Consider the following 8,399-nt stretch of genomic DNA (forward strand, 5'->3'; position numbering starts at 1 on the left):
ACGAGGTTGTGAGTTCATGGCCTCAACTCGATTAGTTGCGTCTTGTAGAATTTCATTGTATTCACATAATAAGCACAGTAAACCCCTAAGAACCTGTTAGACTAATATTTGCCAGTTAAGCCCTCTATATAGGAACCTGTTTAGCCTAACATTTGAAACCAGGTGTTATTTTCTAAAATCTAAAGAAAATTCTGTACAGTTGGACAAATAAGAAAAGTCTACTTTCAGAATCCTTTTTGGAGACATACGTGCCTTACCACTCCAGCTGCAATGTAATGGTATGCAGATTTTATGTGAGGAATCAGCTAAAACACTAAAATACTGTTAGACATTTTGTATTTTTTACTTCAGAAAATAAGAAACTACTGTAAAATTCCGAAAATAAGCCCCTCCATGTATAAGCCCCCCAAACTCGTAACGTAAAAAACCCTCCGTTAAATCGCCCCGCCAAATATAAGCCCCCTGGGGGCTTGTGCTTGGAAATTGCCCGCAAATACAAAGAAAAACAAAGCAAAAACGGTAAATTTCCTTCCAACTATATGGCTAGCCCAATCGATTTCCCTCCATAGATAAGCCCCTCCGAAGATAAGCCCCCCCCCCCCCCCCCCCAAAAAAAAAAAAATAATAATAAGCCCCTCAAAAAGGGCCTTTGAAAAATATAAGCCCCGGGGCTAATTTCGGAATTTTACGGCATTTTTAAGAACCTAAATAGGCTAAACTTGTGCTAACTACCATTTATTTAAGATCCTGTTTAGTCTAACTGGGAAAAATCCAGGTTCTTTGTCGCGGGGTACTCAATCGAATCAGATGTGAAATTTCCCACTTTTAATTATTTTTGAATATAAAAGTACATACGTATATGTAAACCTCGTTGGCATTTTATGCGCAGTTCCGGATCTTTTATGAGCCTGGGTTGTCCTGTGCAAGTAGACTTTTTATTTCCTCATACATAAATGGGTCTCCCAAACTCGGAAGTCCTTTAGATGACAACGACCAAGACAAGGTTGAGTCTGCGATACGAAAAACGTCATGCGGTCTTGCCTACCATGGACGCCAATCGCACGCCAAGTAACTGAGGTAGGCCAAGACACAAAAGTAAGCCAAGTACCTCGGTACACTAGAAGAAAGACTACACTATAAGAATCTATATATCGGTACACTATAGGAATCATATTTGAAGTACCTACCATTGTTAGAGGAACCGTTTTGCCACGCGAGTGTTGCAGAGCTGTGAAGTTTCACAAGATTCTATTGAACGAAAAAAAAAGGAATGTTTTTCCTAATCCATCCATGATTTTGCTGTTATGATTCTTTAATTTATATTTGCTTCAAAGTCTATATATTTGACAAACTGAGAGTGAATCTGGTTCAGACCGTTACAACGACCTGAACCAGGTTTGAGAATCAAGGGCTTATCACATCAAAATATCTGAGAAAAACTCGCCATATTTTTTTATTAACTTGAAGTCTCTTAGTCAACATATAAACATACAATCTGAATGTGTAAAGATATAAAATTCTTTGTTTTGTACATTGTATTTAATATCTGTCATGTCATTGGCGGAGCCCACAGTTAATTTTGGAAATCAATGCAACCTTCTAACAGATTAGTTAGTTTTGCTGGCCGATAACTGACTAATCTGTAGCAACATCGACCTTGATTATACCTAACCTTGCAACAACCTCATGCAATAACCACAAGCTTACTTAATTAAGTATAAATAGAATGAAGGAGTGAAACAATTTTATGTTAATAATTCTTTATTTTCCTTTTTAATGTCTTTTGAAGAAGGAAACTCTACTAGACAAGTAGGTAGCACTTGTGTTCTGCAAGTCTCTTTTCCTTTGGTCAAGGTTTTCAAAATGCTAACTCAGTGATCCGGCAGTCTTATATTCTCAGTAAATTTGACAAATCGAAAAAATCCAGCTAATCTTGAAAACCTTGACTGGCAGTTGACCTGAAAAAAGTTCTAAGTATCACAAAACATGTTTTTTTTTTTCTGAGCCCAGCGTAAACCAAGCGCTAAATTTGAGATCCATAAAGCGTTTCAGAATCACTTCACTTTTCTTAATCGACATATGATAGTTTGGATTAGCTGGGTTTTTGTGAAATTTACAGAGAAGACAGGACTGCCGGCCGGGTAACTTCTCACCCACCCTTAACCCAACATTAGCATTAACTTACTCTCTTAGGGAAAAAATGCCTGATGGATAGGGTAGGTTGTTAGTTTCTCAGAATTTCAGAGATTATTGTGGAACAGTTTTCTTTCTAAATAAACTATTCTGAATGGTCATCTCAAGTTTGTTATGTTACAATTGAATTTTTTCCAGCATTTTTATTCACTTGAAGAACTTGTGATCCTTTGTTATTATGCTAATTTGTAGAGACTATAGAAATCAAATCTTCGCATTATTTATTCATTTTGCCTTGAGAATGGTGTCATGATGATACCGAAACGTCGGCTTTTAACGTTAATATTCGCCTGTTTGTGTTTAAAGAAATCGTTTTTGATCAAGATTTTTAAAACTCAAGCTTAAAAACTTCTTTGATTGCTTTTATTTCAGGGTCACTGAAGTCAGTCTTGAAAAATCTTGGCGACCATTATGGTTTCCACTCACGTAACACATCAAGTGCTTCAGCAATTGCCTGCCTGGTCTCTCGCTGTATGACAAATGACCCAGCAACACAGTAATTGACATTAGTTTTGATGCACAAAAGAAAAGAGGACTATCAGGAAGTTTTGTAGGTGGCATCAAAGAGGCAAATTTCATTGCCATATTTTTTCAAATAGTGTTCTCTGCCAGTGGGTTTAGTGAACAAACAGCAGATCAGTTGACTGTTTGTCAGCATATAAATCTCCATCATTCAGCTGCCATATGATGTCATCTTCCTCTAACACTTTTTGAGGGGCCGGGGGCGTAAGGGTTTGCGGTGATGCGGTTTTGCTCGATTTTTGGTGCGGTTTTGTGCGAATTTTTATTTTAATTAAGTTGCAGTATTGCAGTTTTACAAAACCAAGCAGTTTGCAGCATTTAGAAATTTTGGGGTAATTTCAATTATGTTGTTCTGTGCGGTGTTTATACGTATTTCTGTGCGGTTTTGCGGTATTCATACCCCCCTTACGCCCCCCTCCTTCTTGTGCTGACTTAAAAATGTCTGATGCAGACTTCATACTTGGTCGCAAAAAGAATTTATCTTGGGGGCATTCTTGTAGCCATTCAGCAATCTTATGGGCCAATTTCTCTTGATCAATTTTGGAGTGACGCATCTGTATGGAGGCCGTGTACATGATGTTATATATGTGTCATTACGACTTGGGAAATCATTGGCAGAGGCAAAACTATCATAAAGCTCCTTTTTTTATTTGGAAGCCTAGATGCCTCTCCATCTCTGTGACACTTGTGACACCATCTTTTACCAGTTCATTCACTTTCTTTACAACTCTGTTGTCAATTCATTGCATTAATCCAGCTCTCTAAAATTAATAACATATCATATACGTTTATTAATAAATGAATTATTTCTATAAGGTTTGCTTGTTAACTTCTCTGTAAGTCTGGAGCTCTAAGGCTTTAGGCTGCGTAATCAGAAATTAAATTTTCTACAGTGGAATCTTATTTTTAAGGGACTTCCACCTCTAATGTTAACAGGTTTTGAACTGTATTTCTCTGCACAAACCTGTCCAATAATAATATTATAAAAAGAGGTCACTATCAGAGTATTCAGGACCCCCCCCCCCCCCCCCGGAGGGTGCTTTCTTAAATTTAATCTGGAGTGTGCTGAATTTGCAACCCTGTTCCTGACAATAATAACTATAAAAATAGGAATCCTGTTCCTGTGACCGGTTCCGAGTGATAAGTAAAAAAGAAAAGAGAAAGAAAGAGGGAGTTGGGATTTGCTCCTAAGCTTCATCAAGTATATTCAGGGGTTGTGAGAAAAAATTGTCCCTGATCCAGGGCTGTCAAAGAGCCGGGGGCCGGGATATCCCCCGGCAACTATGAATCAGTGGCCCCCGACTACTTTCATTGGAAAAATAGAAAGAGAACCAAAATAAATCCCTAGCTGTTTGATTCCCCGTCTACTTGTTGTATTTACCCCGGACCCGGAAACTTGAAGTCTTAGGGACAACCCTGCTGATCCAGAAAGAAAGGGTGATTTTCATACTCTGTTCCAAGGTGAGAGATACAACAAGCAAACCCTGTTGAGTGACATATAGTGCATACCTGGGAGTAACCTCTTATGATCAGGGGGGGACTAGTCTACTGTGTACAATACATATTCCACTGATTTCAATAGTCCCTCCTACAAAAAAAAATAATTTCAAGTTATGCAAATGTAGAAGCAGTGATTTTCAAGTTAATTATTCTCCATGCATTAATTAAGTTATTCCCCAGTTCTCATTCTTGAGCCATTAAAATTTATATTGAATAAGAATGCTCATTAAAAAGTAAATTTTGATATATACCTCTAGGATTTCTCGTCATAGAAGTGGTTCCAATGCCTTTTGTTTGCTTAATAAGATCGAAGTGGTGGCGACAACATATGCTTTTAAAACTATCACGGCGTCATCAAGGCTTAACACATAACCAGAATAATCCGAGAATTTCTCGGTAAAAAGATCAATCCACGTGTTCGAATTTACCGCCATTCAGTTTTTAAAAATGGAATATTTACCGAATAGCCGTAGACATAAGAAACTGTAGTAGACTTCTACCCACCCGCCCTACCCTTCCAAACCTGGTCCAAGTCGTTGTTATTGTCCCCGCAGGGATTTCGCCCAGAGGCGAAATCCCGAGGAGGCACCCTAGTAACTCGCGCGTATACTAAGGACAGTACTTACAGTTCAAATATACAGTTAGTATACTAGGAAAAATCTCGATTTGCTCGAACTGGGGCCGCGAGGAATCGGTAGGTAATGATGACGTTTCTATTGTTTGCGCCCGCAAGTACGAAATGGTTAGGATAAAGTAAAGACAGAAAATCTCGAAGGGACTGCTCAGGTAGATTTTGTGACATTTATTGTGCAGTCATACTTCGATACTCTTTTGCGTTACGCAGTGACATTCTGTGGAGCAGTTGTTTTGAAAGTTATGGACCAAAAGACACTCGTTAAGCGCAGGGGAGGTTAGAAGGTGCGTTTAACTGTGTATATATAAACACTTGGAGAGTTTGCCAGACACGAGTTCACAAATCTTTGATTTATATTGGAAACCTTGCCAGACGCTCTTCTCTCTCTTTGACCGGAATAAGGCTCAGCCCCAAACAAGCAAAACGAGTGAACAACGGCTAGCTTATCACTAGCAGATTGATGGACATTTACAGAAATTCGCCGGCAATCAAATTCTATGCTGACTTATTCCCTGCTCACAGATGTCATTCCGTTATAAAGTTTCAAATAAGACTAGAATGCGCTAGCGTGAATCGATCAAACGTCCTTTTAATTTCTAAGGCCTACTTTCCGGCAAATGAAATGAACTGAATGTAAAAAGGGAAAGAGAAATAGCGAAAAATTCAACTTCTAATTAAATCTTTTCCTATGGTTTAGAATAAACTATTCTCGAAACTGGGAATGTTTTGATCAAAGCTGTGTAAATCGAGCTGAAACTGTGCATGGAACCTTGCGTTTCCTGTATTTATCTCACCTATTGTATGGAATATGTGTGAAAATCTTCATTATGAATCGGTATATTTCAAAGAGCCACACAACCAGCAAGAATACTATTGACCGACAATATACAGAACGGGGGCAGCTGTAGCCTGTTCCAGGCTCCGAGATGGTGGTGGAAAGTCGTTCAGTAATAAGAAATGCGAAAAACGCGCGGGGCTGGGGAGAGACATTTTTCCCGCCGCCACCGCCCCGTTTCCCAAGTCGTGCGCGTCTTATTAGGGACCTTTAGCATCAGGTTTTTCGTGGGAAACGGCAAACCGCAAACCGCAAAATGTCACGTGACCACGGCCTTGCGGTCACGTCTGCAGTTTGCAGTTCACGTTTGAACCGCAGGAAGGGCTTCCAGCGGTAAGTGATTTACGGCAAGGTTTTTTGCCACAAAAAATTGTACAGCTTCGCGTTTAAAGGTATGAACTAGCTTTTTGTATCCGTTTGCGATGTGTTTGTTGGATTTTTATCTCGAATCAATGAATTATTGCTGAGTTTTGGGCGATTAAAGTGATGCACTTCGACTTGATCAAAACAACATGGCGGCCCTAAACAATGAACGCGTAGTTCAGATCAATTTTATATTCCTTTCTGCCGTACTAACAAAGGAAAGTATTCTGTTCCAATCCAGAGTTAATTTTTTTTTTTCTATCTTGTTTCTGAATTCATAACTTAACTCAGTCTCTGTTTGGTTCCTATTTTTAACGTATCACTCCGCGAATATCATTTTATTTTGCTTATCTCTTTTAGACTGGGGAGTCCAGGCTTCATAAAGCCTTCTGGTTTCTTCTGGGCTCCCTTGCAACCTTACAATTCCTATGTGTATTCTTGTATTGTATTGTATTTTGGCTAAATAAAAATGAACTGAACTGAACTGAACTGAACGCCTTGCTAAAGTTTGAAATCTCGGCAACGCGAAACTGCAAACGCGTAACTGGGGTTTGCGGTCTGCGGTTTGCGGTTTACCTGATGCTAAAGGTCTCTATTTTCGCTTTACTCGTTTTAATACGTTCCCACTATACTATCTGAGAGCCTGGCACAGGCTAGGGCAGCTGTAGTGTCAACTATTACTAGTTTAATAATTCTCTAGTGTATTTCTTAAATTAATGACAACGAGCGAAGCTACGGGAAGGAACTTGCACAAGGATACGATGTTAAATTCATTTTATTAACAATAGACCTTGTCACGGTTTTCGACGCCATCTTGACGAGTAGGCAAACGTGTGAGAAATTACAGTGTTTGTATGAGAATCTCAGGGGGGGCTCCCCCCTGGAGAATCTAATGTCGAGTAATTTCCGTAAAACGGTTGTTCTGAAAACAATATGACTTGTAAACTAAAGCTACAAAACAAAGGATTGTACTAAAAAATTTTTGGGGCGTACCTGTGCTTAAATTTCTCCAGAGGCTTGCTTTAGATTTTTCATATATTTGTCTGTTATTTTTCGCGGGACCTTCTTACAGACAAATGTATAGAAAATTTAAAAAAGTGGTTCTAGGTCTTCTAGCGCATGTAACGCCCTCAGTTTTTTTCAGTATAATCCTTAGGAGTGAAGCTTTAGTTTACAAATCATATTTTTTTCAGAACAGCCGTTCCACGGAGATTAGTGGACATTAGATTCTCACAAACACTATAATTTCTCACGCGTTTGCCTACTCGTCAAGATGGCGTCGAAAACCGTGACAAGGTCTATAATACTTAATCAGTTTTATTTACTTGCGTCCTTACAATTATCTCTGCACTAGCTAACAAAAATTCCAGAAAAAAGACTGCCTTCTTCGCCCAACAAAACCTTCTCCCGTGGCCGACATCAAGTCCGCCATTTTGGTACAAAACCTCTACAAAACCGTGAAGACCAAATGACGTTTTTTGTATCGCAGGGTCAACCTGGTCTCGGTCGTTGTTATCTAAGGACTTCAGTCGATGGACGCCAACGGAGGACGACGATGAAGTAAATACACATGGTGATGCTTCTCCTAGGATGATGATCGCTGCAGGAGGACTTTTTGTCTATAATCCTCATATCATCAGTCGCCATACCGCGCAAATCGCCTTCCTTAAAACCGAAATAGAGGGGAAGGATGAAGAAATTGAGCGGTTGAAGAAAGAGACAAGAGATCTTCGAAAGGAAAATGAGGAATTAAAAGTAGCTCTGCATTCTAAAAACAAAAAGATAAAGGCTCTGGAAAACAAAATCGACAAGCTGGAAAGTGACAAAGCAGCCCTACAGAAAAAGTTGAGTTCCCTCGAAGTCAAACTAGAGTCAGTGAGACAGCAGGGAGTAGAGTTGAAAGAAGCGAACAAGGCCAATGAAAGTGACAAAGCAGCCCTACAGAAAAAGTTGAGTTCCCTTGAAGTCGAACTAGAGTCAGTGAGACAGCAGGTAGTAGAGTTGAAAGAAGCGAACAAGGCCAATGAAAGTGACAAAGCAGCCCTACAGAAAAAGTTGAGTTCCCTTGAAGTCGAACTAGAGTCAGTGACACGGCAGGTAGTAGAGTTGAAAGAAGCGAACAAGGCCAATGAAAGTGACAAAGCAGCCCTACAGAGAAAGTTGAGTTCCCTTGAAGTCGAACTAGAGTCAGTGAGACAGCAGGAAGTAGAGTTGAAAGAAGCGAACAAGGCCAATGAAGAAAAAAACGCTACGTTGGAGGAGGAGTTAGAAAAGATGTCGAAGAAAGTGGATGAAATGAACAAAACTCTTGATGAAAACGCTCTTGAAAACGATCGTAGAAAGGAGATCAAG

General features: G+C 39.5%; 1 pseudogene; it reads right to left on the reverse strand.

Annotated features, from left to right (window-relative positions):
- Positions 1 to 2,731: 2,731 nt before the first annotated feature.
- Positions 2,732 to 7,479, reverse strand: LOC140929785 (uncharacterized; annotated as a pseudogene).
- Between the last annotated feature and the right edge of the window lie 920 nt (positions 7,480 to 8,399).

This window comes from Porites lutea, chromosome 1, assembly GCF_958299795.1.
Source record: "Porites lutea chromosome 1, jaPorLute2.1, whole genome shotgun sequence".
Lineage (NCBI taxonomy): Eukaryota > Metazoa > Cnidaria > Anthozoa > Scleractinia > Poritidae > Porites > Porites lutea.